This window comes from Festucalex cinctus, chromosome 10 (genome assembly GCF_051991245.1).
Source record: "Festucalex cinctus isolate MCC-2025b chromosome 10, RoL_Fcin_1.0, whole genome shotgun sequence".
Taxonomy (NCBI): Eukaryota; Metazoa; Chordata; class Actinopteri; order Syngnathiformes; family Syngnathidae; genus Festucalex; species Festucalex cinctus.
In genome coordinates, this window is record NC_135420.1 from 18,839,413 (window position 1) to 18,861,688 (window position 22,276).

Below are 22,276 nucleotides of genomic sequence, written 5' to 3' on the forward strand. Positions count from 1 at the left end.
TACCAAGGGAGGGGGGTTGGTCTCCTCTTGGGAATAACGTGTAGAGCCAGCAGGGAGTCCAATGAAATTTGGTAACGTGATCTCATGAGAATTTCATTGGAAATCAGATGAGAACTCGAGATCGATCGTACATGCATATCACTGGATTATTTTCACATATGACTGGATTGTATTCACTAATGTTGTGGAACCTCCAAAAGTCACACATGATGCATTCTGTGGTTGACTTCCAAATAATTTCAAAACAAGCGACTACTTACGAAATGTTTGCAATTTCCGCTTAAAAATGTCAATGTTAAATCATGGCCTGACAGTCGAAGCTACATGATAAACAGTGAAAAAAATAATAATCAGCCATCTGTGAGCACATCTTGTAAACTAAAGTCATTTCCAAGAAACCACCGCGCCTGAGGAAAAGAAACTAATCTGAGACAGAAGGCTCGACTGATGTGTTGTCCTCGGCGTGCGTGCATAGGTTTTGAAGATTTCAATTAGGGACGTTGGATAACACTTTTTTTTTTTTCCCAGACTGACACCAGTACGAGTAATCAACTTGTGAGTAGTCACTATTACCGATATCAAGCAACAATACCAAGAGTAAAAAAAAAAAGAAAAAAAAGTTTCTGAGGTATTGCTCAATGTTTTACGATTTAAAAAAAAAAAAAAAAAGATTGTGTAAGCTCGTTATGAACAAAACAAAATCAGGACCGTCATTTCAAACTTTTCAGACCGATTGGCCAGAAAATTGTGATCATGCATCCCTATTGCCATTAGTGCCTGATCATACAAGAGGTCATGTCACGATTACAGAAAATTAATGGAAATTTTCTATGATTCTCATTTCTAATTTCTAGTTCCTGATCGTAAAACGGCCACAAGAGTACCTATACCTTGAAATAAGGTCAAGTATTGTTATTGGTACTCGCCTATCCCTGTGAATGAGCGTAAATAATTGGTAGTCTATACTGTATGTGCCCTGAATTGGCTGGGACTAGTCCATGGTGTACACCAAAATCAGCAGTGAAAGGCATCAGCTCGCCAGTGACCCAAAAAAGTTCTATAGAAACATGATCAATGGATTCTTAATTCCAAAATTGATCAAGTAAATGTCTAGTCAAATGCCCGTCCCTTCCCTCTGTGTACTTTCCTGACATTTGTTGAGTTCTGAAAGGCGCAGTGTAAAAGTGTTAGATCCTCGACGGTCCCCGACTGCGTCAACAGCTGGCCACCGGCCCGGGTTCGAGGCCAGGCAAGCTGTTCCGCCCCATAAGAACGTACAGGCGCTGCCCGGGCAGATGCTGGGAAGGATGCCACGCGGGCGTCCGTCCACACAGGCGGACGTCAGCGGCTCTCCAGAGGCGCTTTGAAGCCAAGATCATCACGCACGGCGACCGGATTAGAAGCTTAAAGCGGGCCTGGCCTTCTAGTGGGGGTTATTTTTGAATGTACAGATAAAACGAGCAGATGGAAGGAGAGGGGATGGGAACGTTATCCTGTAAAAACAGTGGGCGGGAGGATTTTTGAACACCGACTGATGGATGGGGTGAACGCAAGCACGGAGGCACGGTGGAGGTGAGGCGGAGAGAGGAGGAAAAAAAGGAGAGGAGAAAGAATGAAAGAGAAGCGATAATAGCCGCGGAGTAATAGCGCACGGCTTGCAGGCAAAGATGAAATATTTGCAATTCCGTTGGGTCTCTGGGCTGCAGGCTCTCACTCCATTTGTATGGAAATGAGTTCGTCTTTCTTTGCCCGAGCGCTGAGGAGACCGTCGAGGAGGAGGCGCAGATGCGGGGAAGGTGCGCAAACTGTCAGCGATATTGTGATTCCTGCCAATGCTTTTAGAAGTCAGGGGGGCCCCACTTTGTTTCTGGGCTGCACATATGGATAAAATAAATCCATGCCTCGATGACACACTGATCAATGCGGCTGTCGCCCAGGGAGTGAAGGCCTTTGTCTGATATTGACACTTTTTGCTCACCGCTCTCGCCTTCTCCCAACATCGGGGCCGGTGCACGCAGCTGGGACGAATCTCATCCCTGATCCTGCTGCTGCTTTCCATCCCAGATAGCGAGCAGATGCTGCAGAAGGTTTTCTCTTTGGCTATTTCCAGCAGCGGCGGCAGCAGTGATGAGGCGGGCTGCCACTCACGTATTCATGGCCAGCTGCTCGTCTCTACTAGCCAGGCTCAGAGCAGGGTGAATGGGGGTTAGGGGTGGGAGGACGTCTCATCTCGGGCACCCTTTACTTTTCCCCCAGCTCCCTCCCTGGACTCCTTCTCATCCTCCCTCCCGCCCTTCCTTCCTCTGTGAGTCACAGCCGCTAGCCACAAGTCTGAGTCATGCCTCAACTCTCGTGAGATGTCTGTGGAAGCACCGACATGAGGTATGAAAAGAATGGAAAATGAGAACAAGCATTATATGAGGTCGCGTTTCTTGTACTGAGTAAGAAACATTCTGGGAGGAAGAATCCAGATTTGAGACAATGGAGGAGTGTAGATTTGACGTTTCAATTTATTTTATTATTATTTTTTTGTTATTTTTCTTCACTCTTAAAACTGCTGACTTAAAATTAACCCAAACTGGGTGAAATTGGTAACCTAACTCAGGGTCGGAAAAAAAGGGGCCAATGCTGGCTTATTTCTACCCAGTGAATTGAGTAGAGGATTTGGGGCGGCAAGGCTCAGTGGTAGAGTGGTCATCTCACATCTGTGAGGTTGTAGATTCAACCTGACTTCTGGTGATCATGTCGAAGTGTCCTTGAGCAAGACACTGAATCCCGATTTGCTCTCAGTGGATATGGCGGCATTATAAAGAGCTTACCCATACTGAAGAGTTAAAGCTGCCGAGAAATGTGTTACTATATTATCAGTTTTGCTGTTACATTAAATTTACTTCAACTTGACATCACAACTGTTGAAAACGGCGACCAACTTCAACTCTTCATCCTGCTAAAATTTAGTCTTTAACCCAATTCACAGGGTCAAAATAATTAACCCAATATGCTCATCCACCGCTACTCAGCAAGTGGGTTAGGAAAACAACCCAACATTTTATTTATTTATTTATTTTTTGTTTGTGAATCCATGCAAAAGACAACTTTGACTTCTCACACTACAAATTATGAGGGAGGCGAATTGGTAGAATATTGTCATCCAGTTAATCTGTTCATTCAGGCTATGACCATACGCTAGCTAGTATGTTTTAGCTTTTCCAAGGCTAGGTTTGGTCAGTGAATGCAACGCAGCTATCTGAGTAACATTTGTTATTGTGAGGCTGCTTCATTAGTTCTTGTTGTCACTCACGGCTAACTGCATAGACAATACTAAAACGCGGTCTGTGTCAGAACGACAGGTCAAAGCAACCAAAACAATCACATTGTATCACCCAGCCAACCATCAGCTGTGATTACAACTAACCCATTTGTGGAAGCAAGGAAATTTCATAAAAGCGCCCCTAATCACACATTTTCAAACAAATCCCCATCATCGTCTTTCGAGCTTCCTGCATCACCTTCAGCTCTCCAGTCCCGAGGTCCCCGAGGCGATGGTCAAGAGCTATTGATCCTCGGAGGTGAGAGTTCACACGGGGGCAGCATCGCCATGGGTGAAGGGTCAAAGCAGAGCGGGTCAAGTGAGATTGAATGTGCCCGCTTAGTTGCCAGCAGCCAAATGTGTCAGTTGGATCCAGTTTATTCTGTGACCCCCTCGCGGTAAATTGCGCCTCCCGTCTATCATTAAACTTGGATTCGGCATTCGATTTTTTTAATTTGTCGCCCATGTGCATAATTCCCCTAAAGGCAGGAGAACGGCTGCATACTTGCGATTGATTGGCGATCATCTTGACCCGCGGGCAAAGAGGGAGCTGGCTAGGGATCGCTCCTTGTCGATAGCGGACAAAGCCGGCTGATTTGCTGCTGTTCCCGGCGTGTAATGCGGAGCTCATCAGCTGGGTCAGCAGGCCAATTGCAGGTTTGCATGGGTAGACACTTTCCTCATCACACCCTTTACTAGATTGATGATCAAAGGTGAGTGAAACGCTGCACAGGACTTGAATAAAGAAATCAGTCAACCCCACGGGACATTTTTTATTTTATTTTTTTAATATATATCAGTTTGGAGGCATTTATTTAAATTGTGAGAACTGTTTGCACACTAGCCTATTTCAACAGGGGTGTGTAGACTTTATATCCACTTTAGGTTCCTTTCACTTCCTTTGTAAATAGCTTTATTGATCGTGTTGATTGTATCCACAAAAATGAATACCTAAATTAAGCAAAATTAAAACATTTTTAGAAAATTGTGGGAATATTTTGATGTTTTTTTGGTTTTGAGGCTTGTAAAATCGAATTATTGTTATTTATTTATTTATTTTTTAAATATAGATTGTTTAAAATACTGCTATATAGCGGGGGTGTGAACAATGATATAAAGTGGCTATTGCATATTTTTTTGTGAAAAGTAGAAATCACGCCTATATCGTCAGTTTATATTGGAGGCACTGTTTTTATTGTGTTTTTTTTTCACAGTACAGTGTTCCCTCGTTTTCCGCTGGGGTTAGGTTCCAAAAAATACCCGCAATAAATGAAATCTGCGAAGTAGTTAGCTTTATGTTTTACAACTCTTATAAATGTTTTAAGGCTCTAAAATCCCCGACCACACAATTTAGACACTTTTCTCATTGAGGCATTTACATGTTCTCCCATTTCTCTCTTGTTCAAACATTGACAATGTTCAAAACTTCATAAATTTTATAAAATGGGTATATTACTGAAAAAAATATGCAAAATTGCACTTAAAAAAACGCGATACAGCGAGACTGCGAAAAGTGAACCGCGTTATAGCGAGGGAAGACTGTATACTTCCTGTAATTCCCTTTCATGTGGTAAAAGAGTGCCACGTTCACAGAAGCTCTTTTCAGCCATTGACTGAATGCCATAAGAGCCATTAAACACTAAGCACACTCACACAGGAGCTGCTGTTGGCCACAGCTCACACCCAGACACTCACATGCTCACACTCCGCACCAAATTTGGTTTTCAGTGTGTTTAAAAAGTGTCTTTTAATAAGTTGAAGTGTGTGGGTGGGTAGAAGTGTTTCTAAAAATGTGTTTGTTTGTTTTAAATAAAGTTTCATATTTTCATCATTTGTGTGGGTGTGTAATGTATCCACCTTGATAAACCGACGTTGACTGAACTCCTGTTTACCGTCAGAGGTGCATTTTGGCATCGACTCCCCTGGAGGATGCCAGTCGTCCACGGGAAGCCTCAGACTGTGCTGCGCATCCACCCAAACACACACCCACAGATACGAATATAGGACCACACACAGCAGTGAGGGATGCTCGTACAGTGCATACGAGGTTGCTGGCCTTGGCACAGGACTGGGAAGCAAGACCGGAAGCCAGAGGAGGGAATGTGGGAGGCAAAATTTGCACACAGAAGAGGCTTCTTTGTGAGCATTATTGGGAAAATGTTGCTGCTGTTGTGCACCAGGAGACCAAATCGGAGACAATGGAAGAGAATTGACTGATGAGGAGTCCACCTCTTACCTCAAATTGGGCTTCAAGCTTACTCTAAAGAGGACAAACACTACACTAACAAAAAACATAAAATAAAGCAAGAATAGATTTCTTTTTTCAAGAAAGTACATGATGAGATGCTTTTTGCAATGACTTGCTGAACTGAGGAAGATATTGGAGCTCAAATTCGTTTATTGTCGCACTCTGTTTACTTCACATAGTATGAAGGGATGACAATAATAAAGAAACCACACGACGCACCATCGCAACAGCCACAAGTCAACTACTGAGCACAACAAATTCCCTTTGGGGCGTATCATCACAAATCATTTTAGTCGGGTGTGCGTCTTGACCTCCGTCGAATCCCTGAGACTGACTCACCGAACCCTGGAGCTTGATCATTTATCAACTTAAATGTATTACTAGCTACGCAAAATGTATCTCTTTGAATTCATTTGCCATTACTGAAAGAAATTAATTTTCTACTTTTCGTGATCATTCACGCTGACAGCAAAAATGATATCAAATCAGGGAAACAGTTAGCTATTATTTTTATCAACCACAATAATTACTAGAACAGGGCGGCACGGTGGGGGACTCGGGTTTGAGTCCAGGCTCTGGCCTTCCTGGGTGGAGTTTGCATGTTCTCCCCGTGCCCGCGTGGGTCTTCTCCGGGTACTCCGGTCTCCTCCCACATTCCAAAGACATGCATGGCAGGTTAATTGGGTGCTCCGAATTGTCCCTAGACGTGCTTGTGAGCGTGGTTGGTTGTTCGTCTCTGTGTGCCTTGCGATTGGCTGGCAACCAGTTCAGGGTGTACCCCGCCTACTGCCCAAAGCCAGCTGAGATAGGCTCCAGCACCCCCCGTGACCCTTGAGGGAATAAGCGGTCAACAAAATGGATGGATGGATGAATAATTATTAGAACTAAGGTGCTTGACTATTTGGTAAGCATCCAGTCAGATTGCTGCTATGCTGCTTATAACCTCTAGGAGGCATATTTGTCTGTTATGTGGGGTCTGCAATGACACACTGTATTATATACAGTAAGTATAATCAATGTGAATTCACTTTATTTGGAGGGGTTGGAACCTGGTCCAGTTTTCCGCATTGAATTTCTGAAGACAAGCAGGCCTTAATTTTTCTTATCAATCCACTGCAGAGTCACACTAAACTATAAACAAACTGAGTAGTATTATTGTTTGAATATTTGTGAGGGAAGTGCAATTTGTAATTTAACTCGGGCCGTTTTGTAGCAATAATAAAAGCAACTCCCCTCCTTAAATCAGCTATTCTGCCTTCCACGCTGCTTGTCACTCTGAGGTGTGTGTAGGCAGCATTGTGATAGGAATAGATGACCCCCCCCCCACCAAACCTCCACCTCCTCCCGCACTCCCCACCAAGCAAGACCTACAGGAGCCATTTAAACAACAAAAATCTGTCTAATGGAGAACAGTAGGTAAGTGGGCCACTTGTGTACTTTATTTCCTATTCTGTTCACCCTCGTTCTGAACTTCTTTTCCTCCATCCGTCGATCAATCTCTCTCTCTATCACTCACACTCACCGCCCCTCCACTCTTTGCTCTGCTTTTCTTTCACTTTTTCTTTCTTTTATCTGGGCACAAATTCCTCTCCTCCCACACTCGAGATTCTCACTAAATGATTCCAAGTGTCTGGGCCCTGTGCCTCCGTCAGCCATACACACACACTGAAACACAGTTACACCCACAGAAAGATGTACGTAAGCGTCACAGTGGCTGCTGCAGCAAGGGGATAACAAAGTAAACAAAAGGGAGAGGAGATGAGGAGAGAGAGGAGGTGTGTGGGGGGGGTGCACCGGAGGTCTCTTTATTCCATTCTGCAAAGAGAATCGCAGGCTAAACATCATCCATCCTTCCATCATGCCGTCTATTCAGCCAACAGAAATACCCTTTTATGCCGGGTTGCTAGGTGTCAATGCCATATAGCGCCGATTGTGTCCAAAGTGGAGTGCAGCACTTTCACGTCGAAGAAGAGATGCAATTAAAGGGCATATCCGAAAAAAAGGGAGCACAGAAATTCACTTGTTTGTGTGCGTGCGTGTGGGCTGCGGACAATACGCTACAATCGGCAAAGCGAGGAGTTGCTAAATTATATAAAGAGGACATATGGACCACAGAGAGGCAACTCCAATGAAAATGATAATATAGCATGTTTTGTTTTGTTAATTCATCAGAGCAGCAGCAGCATTAATGTTACATCAAAATGCTCACATAGCATACATGAAATTGGCACCATTGCACTATGTGAACCACTACATGACACAAGCCTTCATTCATTCACAAAATTTCAATCACAAAGTGATTGTGAATAGCCCATTGAGTGGGGATTTATCACATTCCAGTTGTGTAAATGTCAGCTATGTGAACCACTACACTATCTCATTTACTTAAAAATGTCACCCACACATGGACAGCAGCCTGGACTGGTGGGTAGTCAATCACAGGGTGATTATGAACAGCTTACTGGGTGTGAATTGATCCAAAAACAGCAGCACTAAAGTAAGCTATGTGAATCACTACACTCTCACCTTTGGTGTATTCATAAAAATGACTAAGCAGAAAAGTGAGAACTATACTCCCAATATCTCTTTTTCCACTAAAAACTACTCGGCTGCACAAAAGTCAGCTATATGTGAACCACTACACTGCCAAAGCATTTTCCCAACAAACTACACCCACACAGACTATATCTTGTACTGGTTGGCAGTCAATGGATTGTGAAACATCTCATCGATACAATGAAACAGTTATTGTGTATTGAACCTTCGTTGCCTGAAAACAAGTCAGCTACTTAGAACCAATATACTATCAATCACGTTTCATGATAAGTTAAACACAAATGCTGACGCCACAACCCTGAATGACCATCATTCAATCACAGGCTATTGTAAATAGAGCAACAATAGGAACTGATCCAATACCAGCTGCATGAAAGTATATCCTCCTGACTACCAGCAAAAAAAATATTGTCCAATCATGTTTATTTTGATTTTCCCCAATCTTTGAAGTAACTGGAATACTGCAAAAGAAATTTTAGAGAAAAAAAAAAAAGTTTTTATTTTTAAGCTATGATGTGTCCACTACAGAGGACATTTTTTAAAACTTAAATGCTAGGCTCAAATACAATTAAAATAATTCAAACAATGCTTTAATGTGTTCTCAAGAGTCTTATAGAAAACATGCTAACATTTAAAGCCTAAATTTGTTCAATAAAAAGTGTTGTACACTTACTTTACTCTTCCCTAAAAAGTGCTTGCACTGAGGGAAGCCATTTTCTTTTATGATGCACTCAAAGGTAGCAAAGCCCCACCCCTACACATTTGGTATCATTGGAAAGCTCTGAATGTCCTCTATAGAGCACAAAATGAGTTAATTCAAATCATATGCACTGGGTGAGAGATATTCAGGTTTAAAAAGGTCCACTGCAGAGGACAAATTTGAATTGCTAGTAGTCAGGAGGCTATGTGAACCACTGCACTAAACAATAGCTCTTTTTTATGGATTGATTATTGCACTCACTTTTCAATGCACTCACCAACTTATTTTTGTCTGATTAAATGTCACAATTTTCAGTTGTTGGATATCTCAGTTAGCGATAAAACAGCACATAATGATGAAATCACTATTCTTTTCTCCATCTTGCATCATGCCTCCTGTGCGCCATTGTGTTGCTTTTTCTCAAGATATCAATAATTCAGGCTTGAAGTTGAGGATGAATAATTCACACGCCGATGCCAAACATAAACCCCACTTTTAGCGAGAAGCTACTTTGGAGACAAGTTCAGCTCATTTTAAAACTCTTGATTCCCCCACAAAACCTCCTCCTGCCTCTCACCTCTGCTCTTTCTTCTCGCTGTCATCCCATTTCTCCTGCCTTCATCCACACGGAGTCCTCCTTTCATTCTTCCTTGTCTGCTAGATTACATGCATGTAGAGCGAGGCGCCGCTGCCTGAAAGAGACAACACGGGGACAAGGATAAGTAGTGGTGGCTGAAAAAGGGATTTGACTGCCTATCCTGTCAGCGCACAATGCACACCAACAATCCCGCCAACTAATCCCATCGCTGCTTCAATTTGGAGGTGTGAAAACATTGAGGGGGGATCCGTGCATGCAGGCGGGCCGCAGTGGAGCAATTTTTGTTTTCTTTTGTTCTTTTAGTAGTTCTTGTCATTCTCAGTCCGTTGCACTCGGACTTCTTCGGCCTCCTGACTGCCTGTGTGACTCACAGGCTATTACTGTATTATCCAGCCTCTGGGTCTATTTAGGCACACACGTTGCCTGCTTAACAAGAGCCCGCATTCATCGTTTGATTAGGCGTGACGCTAATTAGGATTCATCAATAACATTAATCTGCTCATCCAAGCCCCGTGGATCAGAATATCTGACTCATTCCCATGAAGGTGTTTATCCACCTATTGAGTTTTCTTGTCAGGCGGCCCGGTCTCCTCCCACCTTGTCATGCAGCGAAGCTTTGTCACTGCCCTTGGCTTCGATATTCTTTATTTATTTTTTTAAACACAGCAACCTCTAGTGTCTTTATGTCCGCAATATGAAGCCATCTGCAGTGACTCATTTCTACACATGATGTGCACAAATCGGAACAAAAGCGACTCATTTAAAGGCTAAAGTTGCCTCCTCTCCAACATACATAGATGTTAGTCTCTCGGTTTGTATCATTTCAACAATTTTTTCTATAACAACTACTACTTTCCTTTTTCTTTTTCTTTTAAGAGAGAGCTCAGAATTGTTCATTCGGTAGTCTAACAGATTCAACGTCTGATTTCAACAATTCTTTCTATAACTACTACTTTCCTTTTTTTTTTTTTTTTTTTTTTTTTTTTTTCTTCTTTTGAGAGAGCTCAGAATTGTTCATTCGGTAGTCTAACAGATTCAACGTCTGATTTCAACAATTCTTTCTATAACTACTACTTTCCTTTTTTTTTTTTTTTTTTTTTCTTTTGAGAGAGCTCAGAATTGTTCATTCGGTAGTCTTACCGATTCAACGTCTTATCATCTTATCATCAAAAAAAAATTAAAAAATACTACTTTCCTATTAGCCAGGGCTTTGGTGCCATCATGGGCGCTACGGAAACAGCATATTATGACAAACATTATGCCAAATAGTTTTTCAGCACTGGCCTTACATTGTAAAAATAAATAAATAAAATGAAATGAAAAAAAAAAATAAGAGTGGGCAGAGCACTTCATAGCTAGATATTTTTAAAGGTTCTTAAATAATTGCATACTTTGTTAAAGGAGCACAAGGTTATGGTATTTGTATTGCATTTTATTTAAAGATTTAAACAGCTACAGATGTAGTAATAGTTGTCGTCGTCGTAGTAGTAGTTTTAGTAGCAGCAGCAGTTGTAGTAGTAGTAGTAGTAACAAGGATGGTACTAATACCAGGTACAAGGTCAATATGGACCTTATTTTAAGGTATTGGGTACTCTTAGCGACTGGCAATACTAGTCAATGACACTTAAGGCAAAAAATAAAAAAAATGGAAAAAAAAAGCTGGCATTGAGTAACTCCTCAGCAGTAGTTGGCGCTATACTGCGGCTAGGGGTGTTAAAAAAAAATTGATTCATCAATATATCGTGATATTGCAGCGCAAAATTCTCAAATCGATTGAATAGGCGGCCGAATCGATTTTTAAACATCCATTTTTGATGGAAAAATATTCAACAAAATGTCTTACTTAGGGTAAGGGTTAACACCTTATTCATGGAGAAATGTTAGGAACATTAAGCCTTAATATTTTATTTCAATGCTGTTCAAACACAACTGATTACGGCCTGTTAAATACAGTGGCTTACAGTTATAAAACTGATGTTTCCGATAAATACATTTTCATACAAATCTTACAGTGTACATGTACAAGTTTACTGATTAGTATTTTCTAAATATGAGTAAAAAAAACAAAAAACGCAACAATCGATTTATAAACTCGTATCGGGATTAATCGGTATCGAATCGTGACCTATGAATCGTGATATGAATCGAATCGTCAGGTACTAGGCAATTCACACCCCCAACTGCGGCACTTTGACACATCAGCGAATCATCATCTGCGTCAGAAAGCTCTTTGTTCACAAATTTTTGTCCTTGAATTTTTAGATAATAAAAGCGCTACAGGTGTCGGTACTTGGTATCGATGTCTCGATCTGAACAAGAAAAGGAGGATGTGGAACATCCCAAATTATTATTATTATTATTAGGAAATTGTTTGCCTTTCAGTTAAAAAACATTCAACTGTTGAGGAGAAACACATTGCAAATATGTAATTATTATACACAGCCACTCCGTTTTTACACTTTTAATCCCTAGTTTGGGATTCAGCGCTCCAAACATTTCAATACAACATCCCACGCTTACCAGACAATGAGTAGTATTTTGACTAAATACTATACTATAATAACAAGTGAGCCAGAAAGATATTAGATAACGGCAAGCCCTGTAAGAAGCTGCAGTGGTGTGAATAAAAAAACAACAACAAAAAAAACATGAGGGAGCGAGTCAAACAGAGCTGAGCAGAAGCTGCACAGGAGATGAAAGGCCCCCCAAAATCCCGTCTGAAGGCTTGTGTGGTGAGCTCGTTTGAAAAGCACTTCACTCCACAGACGTGCACATCTTCAGGGAGTGGGAAGGTGCTGTGACAGAGGCAGACTTTAATCAGGAGCTAGGCCAGGTTAGAGGGGCCCGGCGTGGGAGAGGAGAGAGAGAGAGGCTGCAGCTAGGCCTGCCTGGCTGGCTGGCTGGTGTGTAGGCACCAACTTAACCCTCCACTCTCCCCTTATCACCCACGCACTCTCCTCCATCCCCCAACTCCCCCTCGATCCTCTCCGTTGTATTCATCACCCTCTGCCCACACTGCCAACTTCACGCCGAGACTGAAGAATAAGAGCGCCGGCTTGCGCGTTTGGCTAAAAAAAAAGTGTCATGGAAGAATGCGCTAGGCAGCGTTTTCATTGCGACTGTGTAAAACGGGGTGACCAAAGTACATGAGCAGACGCAAATGAGCACCGGGCCCGTGTTTAGTCAATGCGCAAATGTGAGAGTCAATTGTGCTGAAAGCAGCGAGTGTGAAGGTGTACGAGAAAATGCAGATGCGGTTCGAGACAAATGCAAACTAACACCACAGTAGTGAACATAATATTCAATCAACAATTAAAACAGATACATATCATTATTTCCTTTCCTTACAGGGTACTTCTGTGCTCCGCCATGTTGTGGTTTTCGTGTCTGTTGCGTTTGGGTGTGTCTGTGGGTATGATCATAGGGGTGTGGGAGGGAGCGTTGGCTTTTTCTTGTTTACTTTTTATTGTATTATGGATGTTCAGCACTTTGAGTTGCATTTTGAATGTATGAAAGGTGCTATATAAATAAAGTTTGATTGATTATTAATTTCCAGTCAAATCACTCACAACTGGTTAAGGCTGCAATTACTGTGAAAATTGAATAATTGTATTTCGAAGAGCCTTTGAAAACCTTTGAAAATTTTCATCCCTTGGGGAAAATTCAGTATTTATGCCAATATAGCAATATAAATAATATGATGACGCGATACATTTGGATTGATTTTCTTTTCCCACTTCAAAGTGTTCCACTGCAAGCTATACTATAACTCTTATCTTCTTTTGTCTCTCTTTTTTTTTTCCCCCCTTCGTCGAAAAGAGCTCCAGACATCCGTTGACAGCTGACCTAATATGAAGGTCAGGTGTGAAGGAAAGTGCTGGCGTCGTGAGTTAAAGGCTTGTGGTCGATGTGGTCAGCACTTCCTTCTCTTTTGAACCCCTCACTCAAAGGGCAGTGCACGCTCTTTAGCAAAAGGGGACGGTTCCCTCGCTCTTGCTTTCTGCGCTGCTGCATTTTCAACATGCCTTATGGCTAAATTCACAACTTTCTGTTGGGAACTTGGATCACCTGCCAGTAATCAACAATGTCTCTTTTTACAACAAGTATTTTGGCGAAATTAGATCCTATATTGTCTTGTTTGTTTGCTAGATACAATGTTGGGCAACTTACATTGGAAAATGAACCCCCTTTTTTTTATCACAGTCAACAGTCAAGCCAACCAATGACATTGTAATTCAACCATGCTGGAGGCGGGGCCTCGCATACTGACTATCTGAATGGAAATGTAACCGACTTTCAAATCCCAACAGGAATCTTTTCATACGTCAAAAAAAGTGAAAATGTCCAGATAAAAGAAATGTACTGTGGCACTGAAAATGTGTGGGGTGGGGGGTGTTGAGATGGGGAGAAACACAATTGTCTTAACACAATAGCAAAAAAACAAAAAACAAAAAAATAAAAATACAAATAAATGTGAAAACTAAAAACATTTTTGAAAACTGTCAAAAACAAAAAGAAATCAATAAATAAAACAAAACAAAATTTTGGGGGAAAAAATTACCAAACAAAACAAGAAAAGGCCAAAGTCAAAGCAAATGGAAAAAAAAAAAAAAAAAAAGTCCAAATAAAACAACAAAGAACTAAACACAGCAGCAATTGGAAAAAAAAATATGCACAAATCACTAAACAAAACAACAAAACACTAAACACAACATCAAACGGGAAAAAAACAAAACACAAGAGGAAATTTAAAACACAAAAATAATTAAACAACAGCAAGTGAAAAAAAACACTAGAAACAAATTGCTAAATAAAACAAAAAATTAAACAGTGAATTTAACAAACAAATGCAAAACAAAACAAAAAGCTAATGATGATTTTTAATTGCCAAACAAATCAACAAAAAACAAATTGCAAGAGCAAATGAAAAAACACAGAAACAAACAACAAATAATATAAAAAGCTATTTGTGGCTGTGTTTACTTTTTTGGTCATTTTGTTTTTGTGTTTTTTTTTTTTTTTCATTTGCTGTTGTGTTGACTCATTGATTGTTGTTGCACTTTGGGTAGTTAGCATAATTGCATTGCTAACAATAATAATGCATTACAGTTCAAGCTGGGTGGAACGTCAGCCAGAGGTAGGCAGACAGGTTGAGTTCATCTGTCACTCAATCTGAAGTTAGACCTCAGCCAAGTCTACACCCAGAAGAGCAATGTTCATCTGTATAATCCCTTTGAGGCATGACTAGATCATTTCATAGAAGTGCACTAAGTCTAAAGGTCGGGTCCCTCCCATGTGGTTTCCAGCATCCTGTCACAATGCTGCTCAGTTTGTGTGCAGATAGCCGTTGAACGTTTATCAAAGTGTTGATCACGTTTGCATAATTACGCATGATGTCTTACTTGAGACTAAGCAGAAAAAAAAAATGGAGAAAGGATCTGCTCATGATCCCAAATTTCCAAGCTCATCTGTGAAAGTCACTGGAGGTGATGTCAGGGCTCGGGCATGCGTGGCTTTGGCTAACGATTTTCATTGATGACAGACTTCAGGATGGCGGGTTAAACATTTCTTGACGATAATATGTTATATGTGACCTCACCAGTCTAAACATGACATTCAGATTAATATTACATTTGTGTAATATAAGTTATGAAGCAAAATCTAGCTGTTCTTATCCATCTCATGGGGCGGCCATTTTGCCACTTGCTGTCAACTGAAGATGACTTCACAGGTGCTCAGGGCTGAGGCAACAACCAATCACAGCGCACCTGTTTTCTGTAGATGAGCTGTGATTGGTTGTTACCTGAGAGCTGAGCAACATTGCCTTCATTTTCACTTGACAAGAAGTGGCAAAATGGCCACCACCTGATGTTGATTTAAAAAAAAAAAAAAAAAAAAAAGCTAGATTTTGCTGCTTAACTCATTCTCCACTAAAGCAATATTAACCAGAATACCGTATTTAGACTAGTGGGACTGCATAGAACATATTATCGTCACAAAGATTTTTTTGGGTTGACTTCCCCTTAAACCTTACAGAGCATGCCTGCTCAAGATAAGAATGAAGGGAGTAAAAGGAGTATTTGTTGCCTGCTTGGCTTTTAAGCTCCCACTATATACTTTAATAGCTTTTCTATGCAATCGTCTTTTCAGGAGTCACGTGGCTCTTTGGTCGAGGGGTATGAATCTCAAATCCCGGATGAACCCTGAATGTTGTGCTGCAGTAGTGGACTTCGAGACTTTTTATGGATCGTGAAAAAAACAAAACATCAATAGAGCTCAGTCTACACAGGGTTGTTGTTTGTGCTATTAAACTCTAATGTGATTGGGAATTGACCTTACCAATCCATTCCATTTCTTCTTCTACAATCAACATAGTGACACGATTGTGGGAGGTAATTTGATTCACTTCTTTCTACACAAAACTAGCATGATGCCAACCACGAGTTCCGATAAATAAGGAAGGACAAGACTACTTGCCAGCAAACACGCACGAGCTGAGGCAGACAGATTGCTGGTTGTGTTACCGCTCACTGGCACGTTGATATTTCTCCCCAGTCTGAAGGCTGCTGTCTAGCTGTCAACACAACACTCCCCCTTGTACAATCCGCATACACGAAGGCGACCGAAATGTGTCAAGACGCCACTCAGCTCAGGCACGTCACAATCTCCCCCCCCCCCCGACCTGCATCGCTGACGTCACGCTACCGGCGCACGTGTCCTAGCGCACTTCCTCGAGCGTACGCTGCGCCCGGGGCACGCACAGACCCGCGTCACGCTGAGCGAAATAGCAGGCCTCGCGCATAACAAGGCCAGGGGAATAATGGAGTGGAACATAAACAGCCAAATCAAGCATAAGAGGAAAGGATGAGAGAAAACTATTGGACTAACGGGAACATAACTCACTTTGTTATGACACAAAACAACAGCCGGGGTGAAGGGAAAACACACAAAACTAAGGAATGAGAGACAGGAAAATGTTGAAATGAAAGGTAAACAAAGCCTGACAGCTAGAATAACATCCACACAAGTTCTCCGAGTTGACATATGCGGCTCTGGAAAGAGTCTGCGATATCAATTATTTTAGCAATGAAAGCCTCATGGGCAGAAAAGCAGGCAATGACCAAAAGAAGGATTAGTTTGACTTTCTATGAGTTAGCGCTTCATCGTGACGATTAATACTAATTCACATTAGTTCCCGAAAATGTAAACGAGAGGAAATCCTTGTTTTCTGGTGTTTACGCCGAAGCAGCTAATGAGCCGGCAATCTGGCTGATTTCGCAGAACCGCGCAAAACGACCGTGACCTCCCAAAGAGCACGCGCCCGGGACTGCCCTTCCCTTCCGGCCAAGTCTGCCCGGCAACAATTAATGCTGAAGTGTCGCTTGCCACGCATTGCAATGTGCTCCGGATTGATTGGTACAAAAATCAATGATGCTCGGGGGACCGACTGCCAACATTTATAGAGTCGTCATTGTAGCCTTAGCTGAGCGACGGGAGTGGCATCGGTGTACAATAGCTGCACGGATGTTTGTTTAAGGCCGGGGGCCTGTGGGTGTTGACACAGCTGCCAGGGGAGACAGAAATATTTGGTAATACTACATTGAGTGTCAGGGGGTTGTTGAGGGGGCGGATGGCTTTGAGAGAAGAACATTTCATGCTTGCAGGTGACTGGTTGAAGAATAGTGCTGAATTGTTGAAGAACTGGTGACTGTTTCTACTATTCATAGCGTTACTGTTACAACACTTGCCTGGAAGGCAGTGTGAAAGGGGCTTCTGTTTGCGCAACTCTGAAAGTGTTGGTTTGGCCTTTTTCAATGAGGAGAACCTTTAACTCTACTCACCCCTGCAGCCACGGACCTTTGTCTGTCCCGCAGAGTACAACTCTTCCCGGAAGATACGATAACGCGCCAGAATAACCCGGCAAGTGTTATTTTTGTTTCATGTGACAAAGGGCCTGACTGTGAAAACATTATCTAATGGGAAGTTGTCAGGGCACAGAAGTCAAATGGAGCCTTTCTGACTACAACTGTACTTTTCTGACAATAATTCACTCCGGGGTATAAGTCACCGGTCAAAAGATGCATCAAGAAGAAAAAAAATATTGTAAAAATTGCTCCAGACAATAAGTCATATTTTGGGAGGAAATTTTTTCACAAAAACCAAGACCAAGAATAGTAGCGCTTGCTTCTTTATCATGGGGGAGCCGCATGCTAAAGAATGTTTTGTTTTTTGTTTTTTTTGTTTTTGTTTTTTGTAGTAATGCACCAAAAATATTTGTCAACCACCAAAACAAAGTAGGACAGGAAGGAGAAGACAAAGAAGAAGCAGAAGAAGAAGAAAGAAAAACAAGAAGACGAAAAAGAAGAAGGAAGGAAGGAAGGAAAGAAAGAAGGAAGAGGAAGAATGAAGAAGAAGAAGAAGAAGAAAGAAGAATGAAGTTCACCTGCACGATTTTTGAGGGGATTTAGAACAGTTTTAGTTTAACCAGCACAAATTATGGGGTGTTTCACAGCAGTTTATATTTAATCTGGACATCTTTTAGGGGCTTTACAGGTGTTTTAGTTTAACTGATGCAACTTCATAGTACTTCTTATTTAACTGTCCACACTTTCGGAACATTACGTAGTCATAGTTTAATGGGTGCAATTTTATATAGTAGTTTTACTTAAAATGGCACAACTTTTAGGGATTTTTTTATTTTTATTTTATTTTTTTTTAAGAGCCGCTACTTTTTTGAAGATTGTTTTATGTTAACACCAAAGCTTTTGGGTGGATTACAGTAGTTTTCATTATAACCTGCACAACATTTGGGGATTTACAGTAGCTTTAATTTATCGTGTGTTTATGGTACTTCTAGTTTAACCAGCACAATTTTGTGAGATTCACAGTAATTTTACTTTAACTTAACTATTTTGTGGGGATTTACAAGTTTTATTATATAATATGCAAAGATTTCAACTGGAGTTTAGAATATTTATTTTTTTAATTACACAAAATTGCTGTAATTTATTTTTGTTAGTTTAAATTTTACTTGCAAGGCTTTTGGGAGAGGTGTGGCATTTGTATTCTAACCTGCATAACTTATGGTGGATACACAGTGGCTATAGTATATTGTTGTGATTTACAGTAGTTTTAGGACTGCTACTAACTTTTAACAGTGAATAAAACTGAAAACTCTCCTCTGTCCTAATACTGTTGTCTGCACACAGATAAAGGTCATAGGAGTTGCCAGTAATAAAAAAGCAATATCCCCGGGCCTGATAATGCCACCTTAATCCTGGTATTACAATGTAATGACAGAGACATAAAAGATCTAAAGAAGTCATAAATTACACTTTCAGGCTAACTCTCATGAGCCGCAGTTCATTGGAAGTAAACACTACCTTTCAGAGGCTTGTGCGTTGTCATTACACTGACATAAAAGATGTGTAAGGCTTATAACTTACACTGTCTCGCAGCTGTTTAATGTTGACTGAATGTATTAGAAGTCATTTACAAACAGAAGATGGCTTTGGAGCGCTGTTTGACCCACAGTCAACCAGAGGTTCCCAACATGGTCCAAATCCTGCCCAGGCTGCCATTTTTTGGCCTCAATAGCCCCTTCCAAGATTAGACGAGATTGGGTGTTCTCATAGGCCCATTAACTGTGCATTGTAATAAATGGGCTTGAGAGCACAAAGTTGGTTCGGCGTGTATTAGTTTTGTTCGAATTGGACAGTTCATGTGGCTTGTGAATGCAGTGGCTTGCACGTGAAAGCATAAACTGTAACACTTATTTAATGTCAACCAGGCCAGACTTTTTAATATGGCACAAATATCCTCAATATGGTTTTGAATAAAAGATGTACAGTACATGACAGATACTTGGAAATGAAAAAGCATGAAAAATATAGATAGAATGGATAAGGCAATATTAGTTTTATATAGGCTGCTGTTATTTTTCCTCATCATTACGCTCTCAGGTTACATCGGATTTTTACTGAAGGAAAGTATAGATTTTAATGAGATGGATATACATTTAGCACATCCGCCTCCCAGTACTGAGGATTTGGGTTCAAGTCCAGGCTCCGGCCTTCCTGGGTGGAGTTTGCATGTTTTCCCCGTGCCTGCATGGGTCCTCCTAGTAATCCGGTCTCCTCCCACATTCCAAAGACATGCATGGCAGGTTAATTGGGTGATCCGAATTGTCCCTAGGTGTGCTAATCTGAAAAACATTTAACTGTATGTGCCTCTTTATGTGCTGCTGTTTTGGTTAGAAATGGAATTGAAATGGGCTCAGCAGTTATCTACTTAATGAGTCTATGAAGTGAAATAATGACATTACTACCGTGTTTTTCTCCAGATGGGAAAAGGGAGACGTCCATAAGTGGATGATGCGCCCGGAGAATAAATGGGGCACGGTGTCTGTTATTATCTTTGAGGACTTACTGGATGAAGTGATGGCACTTATTGACACCTCATCAGTCCGTGTCAAGTTAGGGAAAATTGAAATGTACAAAATAATGATATTATAAACAATATTTTTTTTGTGACGCATCACACGAAGCGTCGCATAACCACAACACATCGTGCAAATGTCCCTCAGGCAGCAAATTGAACTGAATGTAGAACCTCACTAACCTATCGTTCATTTCTATTCCGCCAATATGAAATGTATGAAAACAACAATGGTGGTCAGGGACTCAAATTATTGCTTTCAGTCAAATTAGCCTCTGGAAACTAATGTAATTATTTAGCACTTCAGTGGGTCATTGAGAAGAGAGAGAAAGCATGCTCGAGCTGACGTGATTTCATGCAGAAAATTTATTCAACTGTCAATATCATTTAGATCTGTCTGGGTGAGCACCGGAGGCGGTGGGGGGGGGAGGGGGTGCGCATGTGGTGGGGGGCGTTCCGGGGGGTTGCGGATTGGCGCTCGATCATAACAACTTTCTCTTGAATCCTCACTGCTTTGAGGTCTGGTTTGTTGTGCGTCCTTGCATTGAATGTTTACAACTTTTTATACCATCGACAAACAACATGCCTGTTTTTGCTGGCTTTAATTTAAAAAACTTATTTTTATTTCACGTCTGTAGAGTAAGCCGTGGTGGATGATTGAAACGAGTGCTGTTGAAAGTCGGTGTCCCTGAGCTCATTTTTTTCTATTGACCTGTAGTATATTCTAAAAATTTAATTAAACACCTATCGATACATTGAAGGAGACTTTTAATTGCTTGTACACATACAGTGGTGCCTTGACTCGCAAGATTTATTCATTAATTCATCCCATTAATCTGTTCCAGCCGACATCTAACAGCAACAAACGTTTTCAATCAGAAAAATGAAACACTACTTTATTGTACTTTAACATACAGTATAATGTAATTATAGCCAGTGTAAAGAATTAAATCAGTTTGAGTATCATGGTGCAGTTCATTCTGGTGTGTGTTTTGTCCCCTAGGGGGCAATATGATACACACATACAGGGATACCCCAAGAAGACGGTTACAAGTTCTCAGTAAGCTGCAGTAGTATTTGTTTTTTGTAGAATATTTGCCTGTCAGTTTTGTTGCACTATATTGTCTGTCTACTTGTTTCACCATGTCATGCTAATTTCGTTAGACCTTATGTTGAAATAATTGTAAATATAAGTTATTATACATTTGCTGGAATCAAGAATTGCCTCTGTTTGCAATGAAGAATACTTTTCTCTGCTCCACACTCATGTTCCCATAGCATAGCTATATGTTATCTTAACAGAAGATGACTCAAGAAGCACAACAACCACAACATCAAACGCAGCAGAATGGTTAGAGTCGGTCTCCTGAGGTCACCTGTTTTCTGTTAAGAAATGATTGCAAACTTGACCACACATTTACTCAGCAATCTTCCACTCACATGCACACAGGCAAACAAGTACACTGTGTTCCAACTATGTTTTGCATCTTCATTATTAGGGTTGGAACACTTATGTAACTAGGGGCGTGAAAACCAAATAAAAGGAGAGGATGAGGAAGGGATTTTTTAAGAGAGTGTAGTAGTGAATTGTATCAGTCAGTTCCTCTCCGTCTTCTCTCCTTTTTGTTGTGTTTAATAAATGTCAAACAGGTAAACCTGACACCATCCATGTTTTTACATTGTTTGTTAACATTAAGCTAGCAGACTTTTGTAAGATAAAGTTATAGGGTAGTTTGGATCTTTTTTTTTTTTTTAAATCAAACTAAGCAGTGTTAGGGAAGATCACTAGCTTCCTCCTTCCACTGTTGAACCATTCAGTGCTATCATTGCATTCATTCCACAATATTGCTGTACATGTACAGTACACAGCTGTACAGTAGACTGCCAGAAAAACGATGGAGCCAATACTGGTAATTTGGATTTCTTTGTCTACTTCCTCACAGTGCAATGAGTCAGCACCCAAAAAGGATCAACAAAGAGACACTGCGAAAGAATAGATCACGTCCACGATTTGCATTTTTAAGCTTGAAGCGTTTAAAGCCCACAAAGACATATTTGCATTTTTCACAGCCATTTGCAAAAGGCAATGCAGGAATTGGCCTGCCGAGACAGACGGATCCCTCTTGTCAGTTGTGACTCAAAGCAAATCTTTCATCTGTAGACTGACTGATTCCCTTTGTGCATTACGCTAACTTGAAACATGGAGTTATGTAAGGCATAAAAATGCATGCGCGTGCGCCCTCTTAGATGGTATCAAGGTATCTCTCAGTGCGTCCTGCAGGGTGGGCAAAAGAGACAAAACATCACAGATGTCAGATAGAGAGAGAGGTATGAGCCCCCGGGCTGCAACATAACTCGACGTGTTCGTGCTGCAATATTACAGGAGGCAAAATTACAGCTGTCGACGTGTTATCTATAGCGCGCCTC